This window comes from Pezoporus occidentalis, unplaced genomic scaffold (genome assembly GCF_034315485.1).
Source record: "Pezoporus occidentalis ecotype Australia unplaced genomic scaffold, CSIRO_AGI_Poc_V1 ctg167, whole genome shotgun sequence".
NCBI lineage: Eukaryota > Metazoa > Chordata > Aves > Psittaciformes > Psittacidae > Pezoporus > Pezoporus occidentalis.
The window spans coordinates 800,832-817,607 of NW_026913499.1; the positions used below are offsets into that span (position 1 = coordinate 800,832).

Genomic DNA, 16,776 nt, shown 5'->3' on the forward strand with positions numbered 1-16,776 from the left:
CGTTAAAAGGTCATAACTAGGAGCAAGATTATTGAATACAGTGTTCTAGAAAATAAATACTCCATTTAAGAACTAAAAATGTTTGTTAATAAGTTTGCGTTGACTACCTGGGCCAGCACATAATTCATTCAAATGCTTTACTGAAAGTTAGACTATCTCCTTTGGAAGATCTTGTTACCTCTTCAAATTTCTCTTGCTACATCTTAAGTGAAACTGATCATGAGTAGAACCAACTGTAACTCTAGATCTTGTCCAAGAAGTCAAGCATTTCCACTATAAAAAGTCAAGCTGTGCAAAATGCTTGTATGAAGCCAACAAGATTTAACCAACTGCCTAAATTCTAAAAGACAGGGATTTTTTTTGTTTTCTTTTTTCCTAAGCAAAATCATGCTTTTCATGTCTTAAGGCTACAGAAATGTAAGATCTCATAAAAGTATATTCGGGCAGACTCACTTCAGGACTTCGGTTTCCTGAGCTCCCTTATTTCATTCCCTTTTTTGTTCAGTGCAAGACAAGTGCTTGTAGTAATTCAGGTGTTCCAGATGCTGGAGGTAGCTAATACTTTTGATGTTTATTAGAGGCAGAAAAGTACTGTGCATTTTTGGAGGCTTTGTGCCTGGAAGGAACTGAATGAATAGATTTTGAGTAAAGCAATGTCTTTCTAGACAGAGTACCTGAATTAAGCAAACAGACACCACAGACTTTCTAACACAGACTGTCTGCTACAGCTTGTGTAAATCTGCCGAGTACTCAACCAGTATTACTTGAAAAGTATTGATAGAAGTATTTCCAAATGAAATGAAATGAACAATTCTCAGTTCTCTAAATCCAAGGTGGTACTGAATAAACATAGTCACTAATTTATCTCCGATTTAATCACTGGAGATGATAGGAACAGTGGAATATTGTTAAAAAAAATCTGTTTGGTCATCTCTATTCCAGTCTTGCAATTTATAGTTCTTTACAAATTAGGGAGTTCGGTATTTTTCCTGCTGCAATCAACTAGCGGTGGCACTGTCGAATCCTTACAATCCACTGATTTATCAGTCTATATGATCTCCGTAAGTTTAAGTAAAATCTTCACCTGGTACAGCTAACCTTCAACCCAGCTTTGCTGTGAACATATCCAGTTCCTTCCACAAGGAACTCATTTGTTTCCATAATCTGGAGTAAATCTCTTCCTCCTTCATGCCTTCTGTTTCCCAATACCGTCCTGATAGTCTAGATAGGTTCTGTCAACTGAAGTAACATAGTGGGTAAACAAGTTTTCCAGACAATGCAAAGTGAGCTTTTAGGTATCATCAGTAGCCTCTTAAATATGCTTGATTAAGGTATTGGTGTGAAAATACTAATGTAATGAGAGCCACTTTGCTTTTCTTGCCCATTTTTATCTGACTTCGCCCTGTGAGCTGGCTGGTAATTAAGATGACACTAAAGAAAGGATAGAGTTCAACAGAGCTCAGAAAAAGTTGGATGGTGTAATTCAATCTTCTTTATCAGTCTTTACAGAATTCTTTGTCTCTTTTTCATCAGACAAAGCTATAAGGTCTTGTTGCACAGATCTTATTCTGGCCTAACAATTTTGAGGATAAATTAGTCCCTCTTTCTGGTTCAGTTTCAGCGGTTTCTGAGAAATCAAATCTTTCAGAATCTTAACTCAAAAATAAAATGAGCTGAGATTCAGCAAAAGGACATGATCACAAGTGTATAAATTTTCAAGTATGCTTGCCCTGCTTCTTTCCACTAAAAGCATACAAACAAACCTATTTATTTTTTTTTCCCCATCTTCTTGCCCTAGCTGGCAAAATCCATTTGCTTTCCCAGGATCTCAAATGAAACAAATATATTAGGTGGCTTAAAGGACAGCTAGAAAATACCTGCTCTACATTTGAAGTTTCTGTGATTTTCTTTCAGTCTGAAATCAGTATTATTAACTTTTGTTAACAAGCTACTTATTGAATATTTGTTCCTTCGAGGGATAATTCATTTAATAGAGAAATATACGTTAAGATCAGTGTTACAGCCCAATGGGTTAATAATCCTTATGAAGATAAAAAATTAAAAGAAGTGTTTGAATAGGAAATGTTAATAACTGAAATTTGGTTATGTTTTTGTTCAAGATGATAGAGAAATTGAATGTTCATTCAGCATCATTAAAACAGATTAGTGATGGTCTGTTGAAGAAAATGTTTACTTAGCATTTATTTTGGAAAGTGGCTATAGATTTTGTTAATCTCAGTGAAAGGTAGAGTTGGTAGCTCTGGAGACAAAGATGCCCAACTTCCATTTGCCTCATAGCAAACTTCTGAGTATGTTTTTAAGCAATCTGGAAGTAATCTGAGGATGAAAATAGTATTCTCGTTAAAAAGTCTATCTTAATGTTGCTTTTCACTGCCATGTTTAGGAAATGTGTTCTTGATTTATTAAGATAGGTACTATGATAAGTAAGAATGGAAATGACACTGTGTGGAAGACATGGTCTGCTTGTTGTTCTTGGGGTAGGATAATATGTGAGAAGTTTCTGAGGCTATGAGAAGTAAGTTTTCAGTACGCGAAATGTTTTGACTTTTAACTAAAAAGTTTGATTCTACAGTGCCACCATCCTTTAAAGATTAAATCCACATGGCACTATGTGGAATACAATATCCATTGTTCATACTTCTTGAATGACTTGGAATCATGTGTTAACATGATGAAACCAGATGGGATGTTCAAACACTAAACTCCATTCAGTACTAGCCAGATGTCTTTTCTGGAAGATGGGGGAGGGATTGTCCAAATAGCAATTTCAGAAAAGATATTAACTGTCAAACCTTGAGAAACTGATTCAGGTGATAAATATACTTCATTGTTTATTTAGTACTTATCTGCTTTTCCTGGCTTCAGATGTGGATTTATTATGGGATCAAAATATTTCCTTTTTTTTTTTCTTTTCCCCAAAACTTAAATGAGTAAGTAAAAGTGAATGTAACTGGGCAAGTACACTGAGAGATAAAAATTTGACTAAATCGGTCAAATGTAAGCTGCAGAAAGTAGCACTGAATTAAAAAAAAAAGAAAAAGGTATGCCAAGCAGTTAGTAGTAATTCAGAGAGGTTTTATGTCTACATTGGATAAACAAATGTTTCTGTAGTGAGCCAGCTGTATGTGTAGCTATGTTTGCAGAAAATGCATGGCTATCTTGTGTCTTAAAAACAAACCAAAAGAAAACCTCTTCAGTCATGCTACCTTTGACCCTTGCACAAATTCCACTACAGTGGGCTTGCAGCAGTTTGGAGAGACTGTAAATATGTTTAGACAGCTGGTACAGTCTGAGGCCTTCTTAAGGAAATGGAAAACAATACAGGAGGTCTTCATTCAGAAATATTCTCATATAATGAAGAATGCCCACTATCTTTCAATGCAGAATGCCTTTTTTAGTGAGTCTTGTTGCTAGTCACAAACTGAAGTTATGAGTTTTCAAACAGAACAATTGAGAAGTAGGTCTCCCCCACATTTCTCCTTCATGCTATGTTAACCTCACTTGTTTTACATGCGTGGTAGAAGAAGTGCCAGCCAAGTTAAGTTTCTAAACTTAAAAATAATGGATGAGAAATCTTTGGCAGAGAGATATGAACAATTCTAGCCTTCGTTATGCTTGCCACCTCCTGTTGTAGAGAGCTAAGGAAAAAAGGAGTAGGAAGCTCATTAAGATCTTGTAGCCAAAGGCCACAACTCCCTCTCCTATGAAAGTCTCAAATTTTCTTGACTGTCTGCTGTCCTTTTGCGATGTCCAAAGCATGCAGTGAATCCCGAGGGCATCCAGCAGGGAATTATTGCTGTCTCTTCTGCGTAAATCCCAAAGAAGAGAAGAAAAGGAGTGGACATAAGCATTGTGTAATGAAAGAAGCACTGGAGTAGAACAGGGTAGAGAGCTAGGTCTTAGTACAACAAATAATTTGTGAATTCAGAAAAGTAATCTCAATGGCCTTGATATTCTCATAAACCTGCTCATGCAAGGCATCAGTTTCCCTCCACCAGGAGTGTGCTGGAAACACATGTTGGAGTCCTAAGCCATTGAAGCTTGATAGGATGATTCTAAATGTAATCCCCTGTGTTAGTTGCTCCAACATGACCTGCATGGGTACAGGTGTGTTACCTCCCTTGTAGAACCAACTTAAACTGTTATGCAACCAAGATATATTAATGAACTTGATACTTCAGTGTTCGTCCTTGTTTCCTTTGAGCTATTTCTTTCTTAAAGTTCAGGGATTTGTTTTTTACAAATTTAAACCAGTCTTTCAGAAAAATACTTGTGAATCCTGCTTTGAAAAGGTCATGAACTTTATCAGCTTTTTGAGTAACTCAGGTTTCACTTCCTTCATTAACATGACCAATAGATTTCAATCTTTTTTTTTTTTCCATGGAGAAGGTCTTAATTTACCAACATTTTGCAACTGAGCCTGAAAAAATCAGCTGGAATATTGGTACTGACAGAATAATCATGATGAATGATTCTCTAAATGAAGTTATGTAAACTTTATTCCCCCAATATAAGTACAAAACTGGCAGAGAATAATGGTTAGTGGGAATTTCTTCCTTTTTTTTTTTTAATGATTTGCAAAATAAAAATGTGGATTTACCTTTAAAATAATCATAACTTAAACAATTTCAAGTGAAAAAATAAAGTTCATGAGTCACTGATGAAATGAGGAAAGAGGAAGCTTGGGTTTAGAAACAAACGTTCAGTGAATCCCACAAATTGAAATAATGATGCCCCATGTTTTCCCTCAGTGAAATTTCATGAGAAAATGCTTGCTTTACCGTACTATTCTGTGTTTTGAGGAAACTTGGCTCTAATTTTGCAAGCAGGACAACTGACGCTAATAAGATTGCAAGTTGGTTATTTGGGGTTTCCACTAACAAGAAAGATTAGGAATTTGAATCTACATTTCATTGTGTCAGTTGAATATCAATATGTATCCATCTCTGAAAATTAACTGCCCTACAAAAGGCACTGTTTTATTTGCATTTTACTTACATTTATGCTTTTAAGTAAAATCCCCCCAAAAAGAAAAGAACAAAAAAGGAAAACAAAAAAACCATCTATTCCTATCTAGAGTAAGTGTCCATATTTATGGCAGGCAGTTCCAATTTTTACATCTTTACACCTTACTCTTTGCAGAGGAATATGGTGATTCAGGGCAGAGTGATTGAAAAAGTTTGGATGGGGGTAGAGGAGATGGGTAGGCAGCAGCTCACCAGCAAATGGATTTCACAGGGGAATCTGTCTCTAGTTTTAGAATTTGGTGAACTGATGCTTTGGAGCACACCTGGGTGCCGATTCTGGCAGTACACAGATCTGGAAGGAAGGTTTTCATCTCTTCCATATCTGTGATATATTAGGAGTCGTTTACTGGAAGAAAATTTGTGTTATGCAAGACCAAAGTAGTATAGAATTACAGGAGACACCTGGATTTGGTTGGGGTTTTTTTAATGGCTTTTTTTCAACTAACATGGAAAAAAAACCTTTAAAACCAAGCACAACTCAAAGATAGTTTTCTTTAATTTCCTTTCTTCAGGTGAAACGCATAGGGAAAGCATTAGGAACAGTTGTAAGTCAGAAAAGGGAAATATGTATTAACAGAAAAAGCAGGTTCCATAGACAATTTCCTGTATTTTAAGTGCGCTTACTGCATGTAGACAGGAACTGTTAATTATTAAGGGTAAATGGATCAGGACAAGTATAGTGTTTTACCCTGCTATTTTTTCTGCGGATTTGGTATGGTAACAATTGTAACATCAGTTTAGAATTTACAGAGAATAAGCTTTACATGAGTAGTCTCTGAAAGATGTGACTTTGATGTTGCAAAATAGCAGGATACTAAATGAATTTAAATTTTTGGTTATCTATTTTTTTTTTCTGCTTAAGTTAGAAACTTGACTAATTCAAATTTCAGTCTATTTTATACTTACAAATCATTTTAAAATCAGTCATTTACAAACATGACAAGAGCATAATCTCAGGTTGCAGTCCTGAAAAAGATTCATAGTAACCACCTAAAGCAAGACAAACGAAACCACTTTATCCAGGCAAAGGATTCTGAAGTTTTTGTAAGTGCCCCAATGACTGCTTCTATGGATACACAGCAAGCTCAGAAGTTATGATCTTGATGAGATAGTAGGGGAAAACAGTGTGAAAAATTAATTCTTTTCATCTCAGGTCCAGCTCTTCAGTACTATGTGTTTCCTTCACAAAATCAATGTCTGTTTTCAGTCTACAGTAGTTGAATTCTCAGCTGTGCAAAAAGTAGTTATGACAAGTACACTTGACCTTCAGTGAAATTAAGGAGAGTACCACCTGCACTAAATATGTCTTGTAAACAGTGTCAGGAGAAAAGGGATACAGTCTGGCTAGAAATCAAATCCAGTTGCATAGCTTACTACAATAATAACATTTCAGGTTGCTTTCAAGTTTTGACTTCTTATGTACCCTACTCTTAAACAAGGGGTGTTGATGAGTTCTTAGCAGCTGCACTGTGAACAGGGGCTCTCTTTGTGCTGAGATAAAGCTACCCAGCTCTAGAAACAGTTTATCATGCAATAAACAACAGTTTATATGTTTTTTCTCTATTCTTTTGTAGCCCAAATGTTATAAATGAAATGAAGTAGTATAAGAGAACTGTTTCAGGGCACTTCCCAGAATATTTTGATCCTTTGACCTGTGCCTACTCCTGCTGCTGTTCACCTCTTAAACCATTCCTTTTCCTCTGTGCTTTTCCTTCAGCTTAATGAACATTTTGCAGCATAGCTCAGTGAGGAAGGAATGTGGGAGACATCAGCTATTTAAAGCTTTTAAGTGTCTAAATCATAATTTCTAAATATTTTTAAGGCAGACTTAGCTGGAATAAATCACAAAGTGCAGCAGTGGACAGTCTTCTATTTCCAGCAAGTTTTATACAGTGGTGCATTTTAGTACACTGTATCATGCAGTAGAAAACTTATGGATCTTTAACGCTGGGTCCACATCTGAAGAAGCCATCAGTCCCACAGCATAATATGAATAGGAAAAATGGATTCCTTGCTCACAGCAACAAGGAATGTCCATGTAAGCTTTCTGGAAACAACATGAAACCTGAAATGGTCTCAGAGATGATGGTACCTATGTATACTTTCTCCGCAGTAAAGTCAAATTGCAAGCCCTCAGAAATCTTAGCAACCACCTCCTAAATATAAGACATGAATGAATAAACATGAAACATGCATGTGCTTTTATATTATCTGCATCGCTGACAACTGGAGAATTTACAGCATCTCATATTTAATATGCATTTTGCTACACTCATTTTTATAAAAATTGAAATTATACCGACATTGTATAATTTAGCTCTTTATAATATTAGTCGGTAAAACTGTTTTGCTTTAAAATTTCTATCAGTCCTAATATAATGAATAACTACAAAACCATAAATTTATTTGGAGGAAAATGAGCTGAAATTCGTTGGCTATTTTGTAGCAATGGGTTCTGGTTTTGTCTCCTATTTCCATAGCAAAGAGAATTAATCTGAGAGATCAATAGCGTTGCTGGCACATGTTGCCTATTCCTGCTATAATTCATGGTGCTGGGGAGTATGTGACATGAGCTTAATCTTGTATCTTGTCGTATAGAATTATGCCAATCGAATACCCTTTCAAAGACTCTTTTGGTTTTATTACTTTAATGGAGTAATAACTAATAAGGGAAAACGGGGAAAGCAAGTCATTGTGTACTTAGGATAATAAAAATGTGCTAAGCCTTGATCTTGGGTGGGTGTAACGGATGCTGCCGTTGCACAAAATGCTCTGTGCACTTTGCAGCATGTGAAACCTGCACAAACTTCCCAGTAATGCTAAAGCACTTGCTAAATTGTTGCACCTGGAGCAGGGAGGAGTGAAGAGGGCAAAGGTCAGCATTAGGCATTAAGACACTGACTAAACAGACTTTACACTCGGTGAGAAGTCCAGACAACCCCTGCAGTGTCATCTTACAACTCTGGTTTTCTTCTTTTCAAGACATAGTAATCCATAAATACACTCAAGTCACCAGCAGCTTAGCTCTCCGCCCAATCCCATTTTTAACTCTCATTTTTAATTCTTACATAAAGATCTGAAATTTTAACCCTTTCTCTGCCCTGGGGACGGCTTTTCTTCGCTGTTGTCATTCATTACACTGCTCCAGCTTTTAAAATACTTTTATGCAAATTATTCTCTTAGAAAAGTGGCTTCACATCAACTGAAAAATAAAGCTTGAAAGCAGTAACACAAGTTCATTGCATGGATAAGACATTATGGAAAATAATCAGATTTTTATTTCTAAATAAAAGGCAGTCATCAAACTCTGTAAACAACTTAAATGCATCGGGGATTTTAAAGCTGCTTGACCACAGACTTTATATAAAATATCACAGGGGATGCAACATAAAATTTATTTTTACAGTATCTTCTGAGCTTTTTTTATTTTGGATGAGTGAAACCAGTTTCAAAAGGGATGCTGCAAAAAATAATCTTGCTTGCCATTTTGGAGGTTTGTTAAATAAAAACCCCAAACAAACAAAACTTATCAATTCCTATAAACTGGAAAAATGCAGAGGTAAGACACAAAGATGTGTTTGTACTTTTATCATGTAACTGTTTGTTTTGTACCTATTACTCTTAGTATCTGAAATCATGAAACCAAGCTGATTTTAATCATTTTATCTGATCTCATCATCCACATCCAATAGCTTAAGAGACTGGATAGAGTCCTAATATATTCTGGAGCCTTGACAGTAAAAATAGGCTGATGAAATACAGTCCATCAATTGCACGTAACCATGTGCTCTTTGCTGACTTCCTCTCCTTGTTCTGAGAAGCACTATGAGGCCATACTTCCACGGAGGATATTTTCTTTTTTCCTGCATCTCACTACCCCTACGCTTCTGCAAACCTGCCGAGATGACCAGCAGATCTGCCACACTGCCTTAATTTTCTGAACTCCTGAACAGCACTGACACAGCATAGCTGAGCGTCTGAGTATGTATTTCGTACTGTGCATGAGCATTGTTTAATAGAAACATTCAGCAGAGAAATTGCTTTTCTTCTTTTGCACAGCGACCCCCTGTATTTGCTCATTGAAGGAAAAGGAAGTTTTTGGGTCCATTTGTGTGATATTATCACTTCAGGTAGTCACAAAATGGCAGCCTCAAAATATTCTGTGAAATCTCATTGTTTCAGGCCCACTGGTCTCTGTTCCTGTGATTGTTAGGGTTTCTAACTCAGTCTGTCTAATGGGGGGAATCGAAGAATTGTCAAGAGAAACAGAAAGGTGAAACTGGGAGTGCAATATAATGACCACCAGCAAAATGGCCAGTACCCAGCAAATGCTGGGTAGCATAGGATTCTCTAGAAATCAAAAACCTATTTCAACATGATGCTTTACACATGTGCTGAACTTTGAGCATGGAAGTGATTCTCTAGGTGGCCTTCAGTCTTTCTAAGTGAAAATATGATCAATGCTGTGAACAAGATCAAATCCTTAGTGCACAAATACTGGAGGTAGTAAATGTCTAGGTAAGGCTCAGGCTTGGTATTCCTGGTCATGCAGTGCAGCACTTCAGTCTGCAGTTAGTCTCACTGGTACCATGGAACAGTCTGTTAAACAAGCTATTACTCTACAAAAGTTAGCCTCTTAGTGTTAGGCCTTGCATGACTTAGTCTTAGCCCTTAATGTTGAATATAGAGCGTCATTACAGACAGTAGTATCTTCCACTTATTTTGACTCTGATGTTTTGTTGCACGTTAAATAAAAAGTCAGTGTTCGAGTACATGGAAAAACTTGAGGAACTTGGACTAGAATTGAGTTATATGAACCTCTTGAGCAAGTCTTTGTATTTTGTCTAGTTACAGAAATATTGCACAAAATATAACCCAATTAATAGCAACAACAGTAACAAAAATGCTATTGTTCTATCTGGGATTTTATAGTCTTTTCAAGCATCTGAGGTGTCTCTAGTACCCTTTGCTGTGGTATTTCAATGCTGAACTCGCAATAATAATCACAAATTCAAAACTTGAATTGTACTAATATGACGTAGATGAGAAGTCAGGCAGTTAAATGATTTGCCCAAGGCAACAAAATATCTTACTAGAGAGCTGAAACCAGACCTTTTACCATGTCTGCCTGGCCAGTTCCAAAGTCTGTGCTTTGTTTTATATTCTCAGGCATGTTTCTTCACGCACGTGTAACTTGGACTGGATGCTTGACATACAGCAAAGGCCATGCTACCCACTGCATTTTCTTCCGGATTGTTTTTCACCTTACATTTAAAAACTGATCAGGGTTTTAATAAAAACCTGTTTTTTTTTTCAGAAAAAAAAATTGATTAAACTGAAGAAGGCTACCTTAGTGAAAACATTTCCATAATTATATTTCAGAAATTATTTTTTAGAGCTGTTTGGTTCTTTCTTGATTCAGGCTTCTAGTTACAATCTGATTCAGGCTTCTAGTTACGATCTGAAACCATCAGGCCCTCAAAATTAAACTGTGAATAGTAGCTGGAATTGTTCAAAATAGTACAGGAATAATAAATCTGTTACTAAGTTATTTCCTTATGTAAAAAGAAAAAAAAAAAGCCAATCAACCCCCCTCCCCAAACAAAAACCCACAACAAACCAGAAAGCAAACAACTCAAACCAAGCCAAAACCCAACCCAATTTGCTCTGTATTGCTTTCAATTGATCCCCCCCCCAACTTTTCCTTTAAAGGATTCATTTTACCCACTTACCTTATCCGTGAGCTATGTAAACATGTGGATAGGACCTTGTGCATCTTTAGCATACACTACTTGTTAAATCTCAATATTGTTATATCGCTTCACAGATAATCTCACTAAATCCAAATAAAATAGTAAGGTAAGACTGTAATGATGTCATCTGTGTTCATATTTCTATAGATGTTTGTGTGTGATATATACAGTATTTACAATCTGTACTTTGCATCTAGATCACACAGAAAGAAGTGAGACCATGTTCACCATCCCACATAGTGTGGGTGGTGTGTGTAAAATCTATGCAGGCAAAGTAATAGATTGAAGATTACAGACACTTTAAGGGTGAGCATTTTGGACAGTGAAAAAAATAATTCTGGTTTTTAGGCTTTTTTTATTTCAGACTTTCTGACTTCATTAGAAAAGGCAAAGCAGTTCATGCTTTAATGAACCCACACTTTTCCTTCTTTTGTTCACTCTTTTCTTGAGTTTTGGTATGTTTTTTTTGTTTTTCTTTTTTAAATATTTGATTGTTAATGATGCTGGGTACCTGTTTATCTGGTGTGTAATAGACATACATATTCCTCGTTACATGCGTTTGTAAAAAAAGGAACTTGCAATGATTTTTGCCGGAACATGACTAGATATGCTTCTGTACAAATAATATAAATGAAATAATCTTAATTATTTTAGCTCATGCTAGAAAAGATTCAGGACAAAGGGGAGATTGATGCAGTGTGCCTTACAATGGCCCTACTGATTTCTCTACTGGCCCTTCCTCTGCACATGGTCAATTAGAATTGAAAATCCTGTGCTGATTTCATTCGCTGGAATTTTTAAGCAGGTCAGGAAGAAAGATGTTATTGAAAGGAAAAGTCTCATCTAAATAAGAAAAGAACACGTGGCCATCTGGTCTAACTGTACCATGCCGAAAGTCATTTTGGCTCAACTGTAGTTTGAGCTTTGCAGCAGTTTGGCAAAATATCGCAGAGAAATCTGTTTACATTAAAACACTCTGGGCTTTTTATCTATAAAAATGCAATGCACGGTTCTCAGGAATTCCTATCTGTAATTACATGAGCTTATTTGGACCTGTTACCTTATTGAGACTGAGGATGTTTCTGGTAGGCTCTCAAATTACTTCTGCTGTGTAAAGGTATAAGTGAAACAACCAGTTTTCTGAAAGTTTTGGAAGTAATCCTGAGCTCTCTATTCTTATGGCTAAAAGTTACACTTCTGCTTAGACTAGGAAAAGCTCAAACAAGCAGATGCAACAGAGGAAGTATGGGGGAAGAGGGGAGAGGAGAGTTTAAAAACAGAAATTGGAACTTGAGGTTTCTGCAAGTGACACCATCGAGTTTGCACAACCAATTGAAGGCCATAGACTTAAGAGATGAGCTGTAACAGACATAAATTTCTTAGGGAAAGGAGTCAAAAATATGCATAAACTTCTATGATTGCTTTGTCTCAACATCAACTATTTGAAAGTTTAAATAAGTCAGCACAAAAACACAGGTCAGAATTTTTCACATTTAGATGAATAAACTGTTTGTATAAAAAGCTAAAACACATAGCTCCAAATCTCGGGTGCCTGGAAAACAGCAGCTGGAGGATAATATCGTATTTGCAAAAAACACTGGGCATTTATATCTCCTATCTACTTAAGCCAAAACTGTTGAACTCCCAGCATTCACAAAACCCAAGAGACTTTACTGGAAGAAGGGGAGAGTGTTGAACTAAACATGAAGGCAAGGGCCCTGTGTTCGTATACTCAGGTCTAATGCTTTTATGTGATTAGTTGTTGCTTTTGCACTGGTAAACAATAAATAAGTTGCCAGTTGAAATCCCTTATAATAAAAGGATGTATATGACTTCTAAAGTTTAGAGGAATTGATTTGCATAGGATTTCAGTCTTAGGAAATGGATAAAAATATATGGTTGGTTATTGTCATTACCTTTAAGAAAATACACTTCAGTGTCAGCACTTCAAAATGTAGCTGCAGGCATTATTTTGAAACACATTTGTGAAACATAAGTGACAAATTTTGTTTTTCAAGAATAATATGCCAGTAAAAGTAGAAAGGAATTTAGCATGTTAATACTAGTGAACATGTGTATATGCATATACATGTAACTTGCAAGTATATACTTATCATATGACCACTGCACTGTTTGCTTGTATATTTCATACAAGGTATGTAAATGTTCCTTCAGAAAAGTGATAAATCTGTTGTTTAAAAAACCCCAAACAATCCATAAATACAAATTTGACAGCAGAAAATTCATTCCATCCACTTCTCTGAAATCTCTTTTCTAGTATATTTACCTTGCCTGTGGATATTGTTGCCACCACATGTAACCTTTTGTTTGTATGTTTCTACTGCTATTTGGAAGGAAGTTCTTTCTAAGACTAAATTTATGGGACACTTATACTGGTTTCCTTTTTTTAATATTGCTTATAAGCAATACATTTTTGTTTTATATATCAAAACAAAACAAAGCCTATCTTTGTATTACAATACCTGTTAATGTGACTAAAATATAGTTTAAGCCTTTCCAGGACTAAATTAGAAGCAGTGTACGTATGCATGTGTTTAAAACATGTTTTTCCTTTTGAGTCTTTTTTTTGCCCAAAATACATAGTGAAAAGCAGAAAATAATTGCCATGTGCATCATGCCATACTTTGTACCAAAAGACAATGCAGTTTCAAAGAACTTTTAGAAAATAGGTCTGCACACCATACATTTAAAAATTAAATAGAATAAATGCTTTGAATCTCCCTTTTCCCTGTATGCTTCTGCTAACCCCACCCATAGCCACACCAAACGGAGAGCAACTATTTTGGGGAGTACTGCATTCCCAAGAACAACTTTATGGCACTGAGCCAGTCAGCATTTCTCTGGGCTGTGGCAACAGGAAGGCGGAGGAGGCTTGTGAGGCCAGCTAGCTAGTCCCCTGCCACGCTCCCCTTCTGTGGCTTGAAGACAACCTACTTGTGAAGCATTTTACTACTGTCTTGTTTAAAACTGCCACAAAACTGTCTAGGAGATCTTGCTAATCTCTCTAAACCCAAATATATTTAAATATTTCAGTTTGACTGCCTTTTAGATGTAGGTCTGTGTACACCATCTATTTGCCTGTAGTGTAATCTGTACATATACAAAATCTGTTCATAGTATTTGAGCTACATGGCAAATTATGTAAGTGATGCATGAACTTAACATAAAATACTGCATTGACTGTACAGCTAGAGTGTAAACCACTGTAAAATGGGGAACAGTGGATGCCCTTATTTTTTACACCGTGTTAGAACGTGTGTGCACACATGCACATGTTTTTTACAATAAGGTGCCTATCTATGTTTGCAAAGTTTCTTATTTCATATTTTCTTGCAAATCACAATCAAGTTGAAACCGAGCTTGGCCGACATAAGGAAGAAAGGCTTGTGTTTGCCTTTAATCTTTCTGCAACGCGGTTCAGACTTCTGTCTGATCTGCACATAGCAGAGTGAGGGGCTTGCCATGCATTGCGTGCAGGCTCCTTGATTGTGAAGGGGAAAAAAAAAAGAAATCTGGCTGGAATCCAGACAGGCGAGCGCAGTGCTCTGTTGATCATTGTGTCTAGCCTTCAGGTGTCTCAGCTCACAGTGGGCGGCGGTTGGGGGAGGGGGAGATAACAGGAGGGCAGACAAAGAATAAAATGGTGTATTTTTTTTTTTTTTAAAAAAAAAAAAAAGGTAAGACATTCATGTCAAATTCTTTAAAAAAAAAAAAAGGGGGGGGGGGTGTTCTTTTAACGTTCCTTTTCCCGCAGTGGGAGCAAGCAAACATCTGTCCAGGAAGATTTATTTAAGCCATAATTAGTAGCGTCTGGAGTCTTTCAGCAATTTCTCCTTATTGCACTTATTTTTTTTCATTTTTTTTAATTTTTTTTTAAAGCATTCTGCTCATCTTTCACTTAGCAACTGTTTTTACTTCATGCTCTATTAGAGATCCAGCCCAGCCAGGACAGAGTCAGATTTCTATTGTCTTTGCTTTTTCCCTTCTGATGGTAGTTTTCAGAATCTAACTTTTGGTAGGGGAAGGTGGGGTGGGAAGAAGCATGCAGTCGGGGGGGGGGTGTGTGTGTGTGTGGGGGTGAGATCTTATTAAAGGTCTCATGAACATGTGGGGGCAGAGAAAATGAACAAAAATGCAAATTAGTGCTTCTTATTACACAGTTACCCGTTTGGGTTCAATTTTTTTTCCTGAGAAGAAGGAAGAAAAAAAAAACCAAACAACTCTGCTTTGTCTGTTGCTTCTGTTTGAGAACTCTCGTAAATCTTGCCCAGAAAGCAACTTGGGCTTAAGGAGATCTGGCCAGCAAAGCTCTGGGAAGCAATTGCAATGTCTCTTGTTATAGATATTCTCTTCTTTCTGCCCCCGCTGCCCCTTCCACCCCGACCTTCTGACGTTATGCTGCCAAGAACCCCACACCCTTTCCCACCCTGCCAGGAATCCAAGTGAATGCAAGCTGCTATCGAGAGGTAAAGTTGCTTATCAAAAAGCCTCTCCTTGTGCTGAGTGAGTCCAGATATTATGTTAGTTGTGTTTTTTCAGTCCAGCCATAACCCTTTCCTAACACTCCCCTCCGTTGGCTCGCCTCTCCCCCTCCCCCCGTGGAAGGGGTGGGATGGGAACCTTGCTCGACTTCATTGTTCCAAATGTAAGAGCTATTTGCCCCAAAGTGTCTTCGCTGTCTTTCATAGCTAATTATAATAACTGTCAGATGTCTGGAAAGTCTGGGCTGCCCTTGCTGGCAGAGTTAAAGTTTGCCTTTATTTTTTGCCCCTTGGGGACAGATCAGGCCTGATTAGACACAGAGTACAAATAAAAGTGAACAACATAACGTGTGTCGGGCTTTTTGTCTTTGTTTTTCTTTATGAACAAAGCAGCATGCTGGCTATGTCAGGAAGCAGTGTGGCATGCAGTGTGCATGCAGGCACTGCCCTGGAGAATAACTCTTTTTTTTTTCTCTTTTTTCTTTTTTTTTTCCTTTTTCTTTTTTTTTTTCATTGAAGAATGCAAAAATTCTGTCTGAATTTGAATAACACTTTAGCTACTTGTTTGTCTCATCAGAAAAAGTAACCATCAGTTCAGTTGCAGACAGCATTTTAACAATTTGAAGAGATTTGTTTTTCTGGGTAAAAATAAAAATAGACTCCGTACTCACAGTTTTGCTGTGCTGTGCAGGTCGCTGTCTCCTTCTGCAGAGACAAGGAGGGTCGGAGGATGTCAAGAGTGCAGAATCCCAGTTTAATTCAGGAGAAATATTACAAATGCGCTTCCTGAAGTCGCCTGGAAGTCAGCCACTTGTGCTCAGACATCCCATTGCTGCTCTGCACGCTATACTATCTGCAGTTCTGAATTGAACTAAATACTGCCCATGTGAAAGACAGGGGAAACACAGTCATGTGGGACACACAAATCCACTCTATTGGCTCCGAAGGCACAACTTCAGCATTCTTGCATTTCCACCATTGGCTAACAGTTCAAGCTGAAAGAGTCTAAGTCCTCCTAGTGAGTCCGTTTTCCCTTTATGTGTGGAAGAATGACTGTAGGATTTTACAGTGACAGGATTAGTTAAGAAAGGGACTGAAGTCATCCCTTTGACTGAAGCTGGTGGGTGGGGATTGGAAGCTGTGCTTTTCTCAAGTCGACGTTTTTCCTTTTTCTGCCTGCGCTCTGGGTGTCAGGAAATGCTTGCAGTTAACTTGGGCAGCGCGGAGAAACTGAAGTGACTTGGTTCAGGGCTAGGGACTTGACTTTTTAAGTAATGCAGTGCTACAGGTTGTACGATGATTTTTGCAGGAATAACTCTATTCTGGCTGGCTAAAGTGTGGTTATTTTCTCCTTTCTAGACTTTTTCTTTTTTTTTTTAAGCCCAGAAAGGGCTTTATCAGGATCACATAACTGGAGCTTTTGCATCACAGAAGCCAGACAAACAAATCCAGCAGTTCCAATTAGCATAGACT

General features: G+C 37.2%; 1 long non-coding RNA gene across 2 annotated transcripts in view; it reads right to left on the reverse strand.

Moving 5' to 3' along the window:
- LOC134160960 (uncharacterized) overlaps positions 1-16,430 on the reverse strand; it is a 56,993-nt gene extending 40,563 nt beyond the window's left edge. The window contains exon 1 of one of the 2 annotated variants that reach the window (XR_009963756.1): positions 15,975-16,430. This is a non-coding gene — a long non-coding RNA (uncharacterized LOC134160960). The remainder of the gene's footprint in view (positions 1-15,974) is intronic. The other variant, XR_009963755.1, reaches the window with a different exon arrangement.
- Between the last annotated feature and the right edge of the window lie 346 nt (positions 16,431-16,776).